The 13,695-nt window shown below is 38.5% G+C and overlaps 1 pseudogene; it reads left to right on the plus strand.

Moving 5' to 3' along the window:
• Positions 1-656: 656 nt before the first annotated feature.
• Positions 657-12,154, plus strand: LOC122346806 (annotated as a pseudogene).
• Positions 12,155-13,695: the final 1,541 nt, after the last annotated feature.

The following is a 13,695-nucleotide window of genomic DNA, read 5'->3' on the forward strand; positions in this document are numbered from 1 at the left end:
TGTGTATACATGGTCCAAAGTTTTGTTTCATCTGGTGTGACAGAAAACGTTTTGGTGAAATTTAGGGAGCACTGCCTTCAAGTTAAAATCCACCGCAACAATAAATGCACCCTCCGGGTGAGCAGACTGTTGTGTACTGATGGCTGCATGAAGTTCGTTCCATCAGCATTGGGAGGAATATAAGCGGCAGTTATAATGGTGGAATGTTAGCACCTGTTGACACTTTATTTTTCCTTAATTTAGTCACTATTGAATAAATACCGGGGGTTGTGTTTGTTTTCTTCTAAAAGAGATGAAAGAGAGAGCTACAAGGCAAAATCATGCCCACCGTTTGGTAAATCGAACCATGCAGCCATCTTCCTCGTGCCTGTTTACAAACAGAGGCTGAAACAGGAAGCCCCGGTACAGAGGGAAGTGTCACGCTGGTCTGACCATTCGGTGGCCGCTCTGCAGGATGCTTTGGATGACGCAGACTGGGCCATGTTCAGGTGTAGCTCCGAGGATTTCAATGTGTTCACGGAAGTGGTGGTGGGATTCATCGGGAAACTACCGTCATCAGGACGTTTCCCAACCAGAAGCCGTGGGTAGACAAAACTATCCGCGACTCTCTGAGATCCCACTCCGCAGCCTATAACACGGGGATAGTCACCGGGGATATGACCGAATACAAGGCTGCATCGTACAGCATGCGCAGAGTGGTAAAGGAGGCAAAGAGGTGCTACGGGAGGAAACTAGAGTCACAGTTTCAACACAGTGACTCTAGGAGCCTGTGGCAGGGACTGAGAAACATCACAGACTAAAAAATGCCAACCTCCAGCGCGGATGCTTCTCTGGCAGATGAGCTAAATAACTTTTATGCTTGTTTCGAGGCTGCAGCTAATCACGCTAATCACGCTAGCGCCGCTAGCGGTATGATGAACAGCATGCATGCTGAGAGAGCCGGAGAGGAAATCACGTTCACCATTTCGGAGCATGACGTTAGCACCGGTGTTCACTGAGATATTTAATCTCTCCCTGAAACAGTCTACAGTCCCCTTGTGTTTCAAACAGTCCATCATTGTTCCTGTGCCGAAGAAACCTCAACCATCTTGCCTGAATGATTACCGCCCGGTAGCTCTGACATCGGTAGTGATGAAGTGCTTCGAGAGACTCGTCAGAGACTTCATCACCGCATCACTACCGGACACACTCGACCCACTACAGTTCACCTACCGCCAGAACTGGTCTCCGGAGGATGCCATCACACACCTCCTCCACACAAACACAAGCCACCTGGATTTTAGAAAAGGGAACTATGTGAAAATGCTGTTCGTGGACTATAGTTCAGCGTTCAACACCATAGTTCCCTCCAAACTCACCTCGAAGTTGGAGGTCCTGGGACTCAGCCCATCCCTGCGTCACTGGATCACCAACTTCCTGACCGACAGACCACAAGCTGTGGTCTGTCGACGGATGGGAAAACACACCTCATCCTCCCTCACTCTCAGCACTGGAGCCCCTCAGGGTTGTGTTCTGAGTCCCCTGCTGTACTCGCTGTACACACATGACTGTGTGGCCACTACAAACTCCACCACCATCATTAAATTTGCTGACGACACTGTTGTGGTGGGCCTGATCTCCAACAACGATGAGATGGCCTACCTTCAGGAGATCAACAACCTGGAGAGATGGTGTCAGGAGAGCAATCTGCTCCTGAACGTCAGCAAAACAAAGGAGTTAATAGTGGACTTCAGCACGAAGCAGGTGCGCTCTTACCATCCCATCATGATCAAAGGGACCCCAGTGGAGAGAGTGGACAGTTTTCGGTACCTGGGTGTTAACATCACGGAGGACCTGTCTTGGTCCTGTCACATCAACACCCTGGTGAAGAAGGCCCGGCAGCATCTGAGGCGCTTAAGGGACTCATCTCAGGTGCTCAGGAACTTTTACACCTGCACCATTGAGAATGTCCTGACGGGAAACATCACCTCCTGGTTCGGGAACAGCACCATGCAGGACAGGCAAGCCCTTCAGAGGGTGGTGCGGTTAGCTGAGCGCACCATCCGCACTGAGCTCCCTGTGCTGCAGCACATCTACAACAAGCGGTGCTGTACCAGGGCCAGGAAGATCGTGGAAACCTCAGCCATCCCAACAATGGACTCTTTTCTCTGCTGCGTTCAGGAAAGCGCTTTCGTTCCCTGAAGGCAAACACAGAGAGAATGAGGAGGAGCTTCTTCCCGCAGGCCATTCGGAGTCTGAACCAGAGAACACCCAGCACCTAATCACCGGGATTTCCATGTTCACCCCTCTTCCCCAGATACCCACTTACAATTGAAAAATTACACTGGACAAAATTGCACTAGTCACTTTATATTGGACATTCATACAGCCACTTTATATTTTATATTTTATACTTATTTCATTTTTACCTTTTATACTTGTACACTTCTTTGTATATATATTTTTATATTTTATATATATTTATATATATTTTATATATCAATATTATATATATATATATATATTGTTTTTTCTTTCCGACGCTGGACAGTTGTAAAAACATTTCACTGCATGTCAATCAATCAATCAATCATTTTTATTTATATAGCGCTTTTAACAACACAGGTTGCATCAAAGCACTGTACAGTATAATGACAGTGTAAGCAGCTAAGTCCACTACTTTAAGCTGCTGAGGGATGCTGGTCGGTGCTTGTAAATGGACGTGCACTCTTACATTTATATTAACTAGAATGTCCACACAAGATATTAAAATGCTCATGGTTGTCGATTTATTTTACCCGTTCCTGGTCTTCATTTCCATATGGCAAGAATCCAAACAAACAGTCAATAAATCCACCTGTCCATCACCTTACAACTTGTATCATGGTACAAACAGCTTAGCGTAGCGGTCAAAAAACTGTGTGCCCCTTCCCTCCAGCAACACCTGTCACCTGAGGGAAGGTTCCCACCTATATTCTGTGCACAACCCACCAAGAGTGACCCCTACTGGACACACATGCACACAATCCAAAGCAAACCGCCAAAATGGCTCTTACAGACAGGGATGTATAATGACAGGGATGTATAATGACAGGGATGTATAATGACGAGAGTGACCAATTTCTTATTAAATGCAGAGACGGTCTCTGTAGTCAATTCAACGATAATCACTAGAAGTTAAGTGTCCCCAACCAAGCAAGCCAGAGGCGACAGCGGCAAGGAAACAAAACCCCATGCATACCGAATGGAGAAAAAAAAAACCTTGGGAGAAACCAGACTCAGTTGGGGTCAGTTCTCCTCTGACTGGACGCCCAGCACTTAACTTCCAGCTGTGTCAGGTAGTGTAAATGACTTAGTGTGTGCGTGTGTGTGTGTGCATCAGGATCTGGTGATCTGTCCACGGGCGCATCTAGGTGTTCTGGTCTCTGATGAACATAATCTCTGGGTGCTGATCGACCATCTAGTCTGGATACAAACTGTGAAAACAGATTGAGAAAGAGACAGGACTAATAGTAGCGTAGATGCCATTCTTTTTACGATGTCACAAGTACATCGTATTGTAGGAGTAGTGTTCCCGGTTCCAGCAAATCTAAGTAATGCAGCCTAAAAATCCTTTAACGGATTTGAATAATAAAAGGTGTGTTGGTGTGTTATGTGTAGGCTAAGTTAAAAAGATGTGTCTTTAATCTAGATTTAAACTGGCAGAGTGTGTCTGCTTCCCGAACAGAGTTAGGGAGATTGTTCCAGAGTTTAGGTGCTAGATAGGAAAATGATCTGCCGCCCGCAGTTGATTTTGATATTCTAGGTATTATCAAATGGCCAGAGTTTTGAGAACGCAGCGGACGTGCAGGACTATGATGTGATAAGAGCTCGCTCAAGTATTGAGGAGCTAAACCATTCAGGGCTTTATAGGTAATTAATAAGATTTTAAAATCTATTCGATGTTTGATTTGACAGAACCGGGCTAATATGATCATACTTCCTAGTTCTAGTAAGGACTCTGGCTGCTGCGTTTTGGACTAGCTGAAGTTTGTTTATTAAGCGTGCAGAACAACCACCCAATAAAGCATTACAATAATCTAACCTTGAGGTCATAAACGCATGAATTAATATTTCTGCATTAGAGGTTGAAAGCATAGGTCATAATTTAGATATATTTTTAAGATGGAAAAACGCAGTTTTACAGATGCTAGAAACATGATTTTCGAAGGAAAGATTGCGGTCAAACAGCACACCTAGGTTCCTAACTGATGATGAAGAATTAACAGAGCAGCCATCAAGTGATAGGCTGTGTTCTAGATTATTATATGTGGGGTTTTAGGTCCAATTATTAGCACCTCTGTTTTTTCAGAATTTAACATTAAGAAGTTACTCATCATCCAGCTTTTTATATTGACTATGCATTCTGTTAGATTCTCAATTTGGTGTGTATGACCAGGCTGCGCTGAAATATAGAGCTGAGTATCATCAGCATAGCAGTGAAAGCTAACACCATGACTCCTGATAATATCTCCCAGAGGTAACATGTACAGGTTGAAAAGTAACGGTCCTAGCACTGAGCCTTGAGGAACTCCATATTTCACTTGTGATTGATATGATACCTCCTCATTTAATGCCACAAACTGATAGCGGTCAGATAGGTATGATTTAAACCATGCTAAGGCGCTTCCTCTAATGCCAACATAGTTTTCTAGTCTATCCAAGAGAATGTTGTGATCAATAGTATCGAATGCTGCGCTAAGATCTAATAGCACTAATAATGAGATAAAACCACGATCAGATGATAAAAGCAGGTCATTAGTAACTCTAATGAGAGCAGTCTCAGTACTATGGTACGGTCTAAAACCTGATTGGAAATCCTCACAGACAACATTTTTTTCTAAAAAGGAATACAGTTGTGAGGATACTACCTTTTCTAGTATCTTTGACAGAAAAGGAAGATTAGAGATTGGTCTGTAATTTACTAAGTCTTTGGGATCAAGATGTGGTTTCTTAATGAGAGGTTTAACTACAGCCAGTTTGAAGGTTTTGGGAACATATCCTAATGACAATGATGAATTAATAATGTTCAAAATAGGATCTATGACTTCTGGAAGCAGATCTTTTAATAGTTTAGATGGAACAGGGTCTAACATACATGTTGCTGGTTTAGATGATTTAACAAGTTTGTACAAGTCTTCTTCTCCTATAATAGAGAAAGAGTGTAATTTTTCCTCAGGAGATCTAAAGCTCACTATCTGATGTGAAACTGTAGATTTGACAGCTGCATAGTTACAATTTTATCTCTGATGGTATCAATCTTAGAAGTAAAGAAATTCATGAACTCATTGCAGCTATACTCTTGGGGAATATTAGCACCTGTTGATGCTTTATTTTTTTGTTAATTTAGTTACTGTACTGAATAAATACCGGGGTTGTGTTTGTTTTCTTCTAAAAGGGATGAAAAATAATCAGATCTTGCAATTTTTAATGCTTTTCTGTATGACAGCATACTCTCCCGCCAGGCAATACGAAATACTTTTAATTTGGTTTTTCTCCAACTGCGCTCCATTTTCCGGGCTGCTCTCTTTAGGGTGTGTGTGTTGTCATTATACCATGGAGTCAGATTGTTTTCTTTTATCTTTTTTAAGTGCAAAGGAGCAACTGTATCTAAAGTGCTAGAAAAAAGAGAGTGCATAGTTTCTGTTATATCATCAAGTTTTTGCGTCGTATTGGATGAGCTAAGGAATTGAGATAAGTCAGGAAGGTTATTTAGAAAGCTTTCTTTTGTGGTGGAAGAGATGGTTCTACCATACTTGTAATAAGGTGCAGAGTTTACAGGTTTAACTATACAGAGTTCACACAAGACTAGATAGTGATCTGAAATGTCATCACTTTGCTGCAGTACTTCAACCATTTTAACATCCATTCCATGTGACAGTATTAGATCTAGAGTATGATTTCGACAATGAGTAGGTCCAGAGACGTGTTGTCTAACCCCAACGGAGTTCAAAATGTCTAAGAAAGCTGATCCTAATGAGTCTTTTTCATTATCAACATGGATATTAAAATCGCCAACAATTAAGACTTTTTCTGTGGCCACTACTAACTCAGTTAGAAAATCAGCAAATTCTTTAATGAAATCTGTGCTGTGCCCTGGTGGCCTGTATACAGTAGCCAGTACAAACATGACAGAAGATTTATCACTAGCACATGATTCTGTAGATAATGTTATATGCAGCACCAAAACTTCAAATGAGCTATACTTAAAGCCTGCCCTCTGAGAAGTACTAAGAATATTGTTATAAATTGTTGCAACAACTCCCCCTCTACCTTTTAAACGTGGCTCATTTTTATAGAAATAATTTTGGGGGGTATATGTCGTACCATGTATGTATGTGTATGTGACAAATAAAATTTGAATTTGATATGAATTGAATTTTGAAAAATAATAAGATCTAGCCGTTTTTAATGTTTTTCTGTATGGTAGGATTCTTTCCTGCCATTCAATATGAAATACTTCTAATTTAGTTTTTCTCCAACTGCGCTCCATTTTCCGGGCTGCTCTCTTTAGGGTGCGTGTGTTTTCATTATACCATGGAGTCAGATTGTTTTCTTTCATCTTTCTTAAGAGTAAAGGAGCAACTGTATCTAAAGTACCCTAAAAAAGAGAGTGCATAGTTTCTGTTACATCATTAAGTTTTTGTGTCGTATTGCATGTGTCAAGAAATTGAGGTAAGTCAGGGAGATTACTTAAAAAGCATTCTTTTGTGGTGGAAGTGATAGTTCTACCATACTTGTATTAAGGTGCAGAGTTTACAGTTTTAAAGGCAGCGAGTATCAAAATCGGGGTCAGTAGGCAGGCAGCAAACAAATAGAGAATCGGTAAATAGTCCAAGGTAAACACAGGAAATCAGTGCGATATAAACACCCAGCATTACCAGCTGGGGGCAAGGATAAGACTTCACACTGAGCATGTGTCAGGGTACGGCTTATATAGCCGGTGTAATGAGAAACACCTCAGCAGGCAATCAGACCAAGGCATGGGGCATGATGGGAGATGTAGTTCTGGACCGTTAGTATTCTGGTTCCTGCCCGGTGGCCGTCGGAGAGAGACACAGAGGCGTGGTTCAGGACAGTTCAACACTAATTGAATTAACATTACAAAGTTATGTTAATTCAACAAACTTTTGCATCTGCTGAAACAGTGTTGAAAAAAGATTAGATGCTGAAATGTACTTTTGAATAAAAACACCTTAATCTTATATATGGGCATTGAGTGCAAATAACAAACATTTGTGTAACAACGGATGCCAAACATTTTAGTATTAGGAGCATCTAATTTTTTACATACAGCCTATTAAAAGTATAATTTGCATTTTATTAAAGATGAGATTGTCTTGAGATGAGATGAGACTGTTTTTTTCTTGCCTTGCCCTTAGGTGTTAAATAGGCTGATGGAATGTGAGGATAGGGAAGAAGCTATTCAAACTCCTCTGGGAGTGCTTCCAGGGGACTCTGGAAATGCACTGGCAGCCTCTAGACACCTTTTTTCTGGGTAAGACTTTCCAAAATTCATACATTGCTTGTCTAGATCTATAAGGAAATAATTTTATCCAATTGCTTTTTACATGCTTTTTGGATCAATATCAGTAAGACATTGTGTAGGTCATTAATCAAATAAATTCTAATTAAAATTTTCAAATCTAAACTGTTCCAAAGATACGGCAATAAAATTATGCACTTCTCATTTCTCACAAAGAGGCAGTAAGCAAATCTCTGCAGAAAAAATAGCATAATTTAGCCCTGGTATTGTAAGCTCATTATATCCTACTGGTGAGAAAGGCAAAATTTTACTCTGTAATTTTACCTGTTAGTTTCTCAATTTGGTATGTATCACCAGGCCACAAAGAAATATAGAGCGTAGTACCATCGGCATATTAGTTAAAGGTAACACCATGTCTCCGGATAATATCTCCCAGAGGTAACATGTAAAGTGTGAAAAGTAACAGCCCTAGTACTGAGCCTTGAGGAACTCCATATTTCACTTGTGAATGATATGATACCTCCATCATTCCTCATGCTACAAACTGCAGTCAGATAAACACGATTTAAACAATGCTAAGGCACTTCCAATAATGCCTGTGATCGATCATGTTGAACGCCGCGCTAAGACCCAATAGCAATAATAACAAGATACAACCATGATCAGATGATAGAAGCAGTTCATTTGCAAATATAATGAGAGCAGTCTCAGTACTATGGTACGGTCTTAATCCTGATTGGAAATCCTCACAGATACCCATTTTCTTTAAGAAGGAATACTACCTTTTCTACTATCTTTGAAAGAAAATGGAGATTCGAGAACAGTCTGTAATTGACAAAAATCTTTGGGGTCATGTGTTTTTTTAATGATTGAAAGAATTTGAAGGTTTTGGGGACATATCCTAATGACAATGATGAGTTAATAATAATCAAAATAATAATCTTGGACAATATAAGCACCTGTTGATGCTTTATTTTTCGTTAAATTAAATCACTATTCAATAAATACCGTGTTTGTTTTGTTGTTTTCCTCTAAATCAGGTGAAAAATAATCTAGCAGTTTTTAATGCTTTTCTGTATGATAGGTTACTTTCCTGCCAAGCTATACAAAATGCTTCTAATTTTGTTTTTCTCCAGCTATGCTCCATCTTCCAGGCTGCTCCCTTCAGGGTGCGAGTGTGCTCATTATACCACAGAGTCAGAATTTCATTTTTTTTAAGCATAAAGGAGCAACTGTATCTAAAGTGCTACAAAAAATAGAGTACATAGTTTCTGTTACATCATCAAGTTTTTCTGGAAGATTACAAAGTAACTTGTACCATACAGAGATTTAGATATGGGGTTTACACAAAACTAGATCATTATCTGAAATATTATAACATTGCTGCAGAATTTCAACACCATTAACATCCATTCCATGTGACAGTATTAATTCTAGAGTATGATTTCGACAATGATTAGGTCCTGACATGTGTTGTCTAACCCCAATAGAGTTCAGATCGTCTAAGAATGCTGATCCTAATGCATGTTTTTCATAATCAACTAGATATTAAAATCTGCAGCCAGTTTTCTGCGTTTTCTAATTCGGTAACAGACATCATTGTTCAAAGTTGAACATCATTAGCACAGACGTGAATAACAATCTTGCTAAATTACGTTTAGCATAATAGCCAGCACTTACCAGGATTTCAGGCACTCTGGCTCCAGGTAAACATTGGACTATGGTGGCTGGTGTCTCTATTTTCACATTCAAAACAATAGAATCACCCATTACTAGAGGACTTTCATCAGGTTTCTCAGTGGGTGCTTTACTGAGTGAGGAGAACCTGTTTGATGTTATGATTGGAACAGAAAAGCAGTTTTTGGACCTTTGTCTAGTGCGCCTCACAGTCAATCAGTTGCCCTACTACTGCACACCAGCGAACAAAAAAATTGACATGATTCACTAGTCACATACAAAGCAGTATCTACACCTTCACATTCTCACTGTCCTCACTTATAACCTAGCTATTTCCTGCATTTATCACATGTGAATCCCTATTTGCTGACAGAAAGAAATAAAATATACATGACAATGCAGAGAGAAGCCATTTACTTACCGTGAGTGATGGTTGTTGTTTGATGAGCTTAAAAAAAATAATAAACGAACAAGCACAAGGAGAAATGAAACGGAGCAGAAAACTAAAACAATCGGCGCAAAATATAAAAGCCAAACGATATTAGTCTCTACATTGTACTTAAATCATAGTAGATGCACACTCAGCAAGTCTAATGAAACATCAACCTTAGATTTAAACAAACATGACATTGAGATTACACTGTTTAATATAATAAACCCTGATTGAAACAAATACACAAGAATGCATGTTTTCATTTAACCTGTTTTCATGACCATCACTACTGGAGTGTCCTCAGGGTGATTACATGACTGTGCTTGTTCCTGTTGTATGATGTGTAATTTATGCTGCTAATATGCTTAATATTCTGACTGCTAACAATGCAAACTGCTAAGTTTAAACTTGTTCGTGGTCACTTTTTTAATTCAATTAGGCAAACCATGCAATATACAGTGACATTGATTAACAGAGCATTGACTTCAATTAGATGTTGATTTCAGATGTTTCTGAAGTCTGCTGCAAACTGCTACCACAAGCATTAGCCAAATATGTGAATGTTGAGCAATTAGCATATTGGCTTTAGATACAGAAGAGATATTATCATAACTGTTCTGTTATGATGGTGATGATGATGTCATTATGTCATACTGACTACCTGACATTTTTCAGACATTCCATTTATACCTATGGCAGGTCAAATTAACTCTTCAAATATATAAAATGTAAGAAATTTTTATGTACTTTTATATAGTTATATAGTTTTATATAGTTTCAGTTTTAATTAACATTTAGCAGAATTAACTTAATTAACTTTTGCCTTGTCTGTACACAAAGTATTTTCCTAAAAGTCTTTGTTTTGAGACAAGCCATTATATTCTTTTTGTTCAGTAGCAGTTTTTGTGTTGGAACTCTGCCATGTAGATAGTACACACAGGCCATGTGGGTTTGGATTTTGTTTTCCCTTCATTTAAGCATTTAAACTGCATGTTGTGTTTACTTATCTTTGATTAATATTTCAGATCATCAGACAAATTTAAATATTAAAGTGTGACAAACATGCAAAAAAATTAAAAAATCAGGAAGCGCAATTCTCTGTATGTATGTGCTGTATGTGTGGAAGAATTGACAATAAAGTAGACTTGATACAGGGAGTTTGATTAACAGGTAATTGGGCTTGAACCCTTCAGCTAAAGTACTAATAGTTTACTTTTCCTTGTCTTTCTTTTGGGGATTGTGAGAAAAAGAATTTAGCATACAAGTCTCACCTGTCTGTGATTACTTAATGTGTCATTCTTTAAAGGCTGTCTACTTACAGCATGTTGGCTAGTATATTGTGCTCATCTAGTTGCCTTTGTTATAAAAGGCTTGAAGAAACTGTGTTGCAGTTGTGTAGTGTGCCATGGCTTTTACCCAAGATCTCACCAGTCATATTAAAGTCTGACAGGTAACAATTATAAAGGACAATACAAATTGTACAGAGTGCATCTAACTTCATAAGAATGGTTTCTGTCTTGAAGATCTGAATTACCATCCTGAAATTTGTAACATTTAATAGCTAAAAACCACAACAACAACAACAACAAAAACAAATACATCATTTTATTAGAAAAAAAACAATATTGTCAGTGCACTTATTGCACAGGCATGATAAAGGTTTATGGTGACTAATGTACCTGTTTTCCATGTTACGAGCTGTGTCCAGTGAGGAGCTGTTGATCAGTTGTGGCTTTATCATACGTAAAGGCCTGGTGTCAAGACTGTCACATCGGTCTACATGTCCTACAGTTAACACTTTTTCTCCTTCCTGTCTTTGATCTGGGACTTTGTGACTGATGTAGACACTGAAAGTGAGAAATATCAGCATGTGGGAGCTGCCTGATTTAAAATGGTTACCCTGGTTCATTTGGCTTCACTGGTGTAAAGGGGGAAACTAGCTTATTTACCCATAGAGAACTCCACATCTCAACCTAGTTTGGTGGATTCAACTGCATCATTCAGACACACACTGCCCCAGTCTAACTCTGATTCCTGCTGTCCTTCAAACTACTTACTTGGTCACAAAATTTTAACAACTCCAACAATACTCCCAAGTCAAAACAATCCAAACAATTATCTTGTCAGTACTTGGTCCTATGGACTTCTTACTTAACCCCCTCAACCAGCCAGTACCAAACACAGGAAAGTGGTTCAAGATGAAGATTTTGTTCTAGTTGTCGACATGTACCAGTCCCACCTTGCAAAAAACATGTTGGCTGCACCTGCTTCCAGACTTGATGATGGCATAATCCACCTGATTTATGTGAAGCCAGGTATCTCACCTGCACCTATTCATAGCTATGGAAAAAGGAGGTCATCTTAACACAAACTGCCCCATGTTGTTTATGTCGATGTAAAGGCTCTACGTCTGGAACCATATTCTCCCAAAGGCATCAACTGTGGATGGAGAGCTGGTAGACTATGGATCGGTTCCCGGGAAGCCTGGCGAGACTATAATAAAAGTAGAAGGGGACTGGGGCTATCAAGCTATAAAATAACAAATAAAAGTAGCACATTTATGCTATGCTATGAATCTAATCATTTCACAAACAAAATAGTAATTTAATGAAATTTAAGTTATTTATAATATATAGAAAACTACTGATTAAAGCTAATTGGCTATAGTTAAATTACAACTGGCATGAACATTTCTTACAAATGACAAATGACATCTTCTTCCGTGCCTTACACAGCTCTACCATACAACACACTTGCAGTATAGTATAGTTATTGTATGAAATACTTTCATCTTGCTTTAGTAGTTATTTTTCTATTAAAATCTCTTATCCTTATTCTAAATGTTAAATGAATACACAGAGTGTTAAAAGATACTGAAAAACATTAAGAAAATACAAGGCTGCTTTAAGTCTGTCAGGATGATGAAAAGCTGTTTAGTAGAAGCTTCCCTGCTGATAGACCTTGTTTCAGATTTTTTTTTAAAGATTCTCAGCTTTCAGTACCTCTTGTATAGGAAAGGTTACTTATATTTTAAAGCTGCACAAGTGACCTGGGGCCTCATTTATCGAATGCTGTGCAGAAACCATGCTAAATTCACGTGCGATTCACAGAATGAACTTACGAACAGAAACAGTGTTCACATCTCTCTTTCAGATATGCAATCTACGAATCACTAAAGACTCCTAATTAACGTCATTAACACATAAAATATCCTCAATCATAATTTAAAGCAGCGAGCAAGAACAGCTTACATTTTCTAAAACCTGCAATGCTCGGGCAATAAACTGTGCGTATGTCTGCTCTGACGTGATGCTAAGCTCTTTTCCACGTCAATATGAGCGCTTACTAAATCTACTGTTTTGAAGAAACTTTTTCCCAAATTTGCAAGTTGTATTATATAGCTCAGCGTTGTTGAGCTATGATTGTGACTTAATAAATTGAGATAATAAATTTACAGTTTAAGTATGCAAACAATGTATTAAGAATTTTTTAATCTTTGATGTGCCTTAGTGAAATAAGAAAGATCTTAGTGAACATCACAAAATTATGCTAAGACACACCTGATTGTTGTACATCAAGATATGAATACATTTATTGATATCACAATGGTAAACAGCACGTTAGGGATATATAGTAACAATACTACTACTAGTTAAAATTTGATGCCACAGCAGCTTCACTGTTAAACTCTGGAATAAATGTCCAAGTATTAAATTCACTTATCTGATATTGTCAGAATAATGTAATTTTTTCTGTGCTTAAACTTTTTCTATTGCAAAGTCAAAGCAAAAAGACAGCATTTCTTATTAAATTTTAAATAAACGTTTATGTTATTCTTCTGATTTTCTTTTCTGATGGACAATCAAAAAAGAAAAAAAATCAAGAACAAAAAGGATTGTTCACAATATTTTGCCATGGTTATGCTTTCAAAGAATTTAATGCTTCACATTGTTGAGTGCAACCAAAATAAACTGTAAAATAATAATAAAAAAAACAACACACACTCTTTAATACACCCCAAGCATTCACATGACCACTTAGGACTCAACTTTTTGTTAAATATATAATCTATATGTATAGT

Source organism: Puntigrus tetrazona, chromosome 6, assembly GCF_018831695.1.
Source record: "Puntigrus tetrazona isolate hp1 chromosome 6, ASM1883169v1, whole genome shotgun sequence".
Lineage (NCBI taxonomy): Eukaryota > Metazoa > Chordata > Actinopteri > Cypriniformes > Cyprinidae > Puntigrus > Puntigrus tetrazona.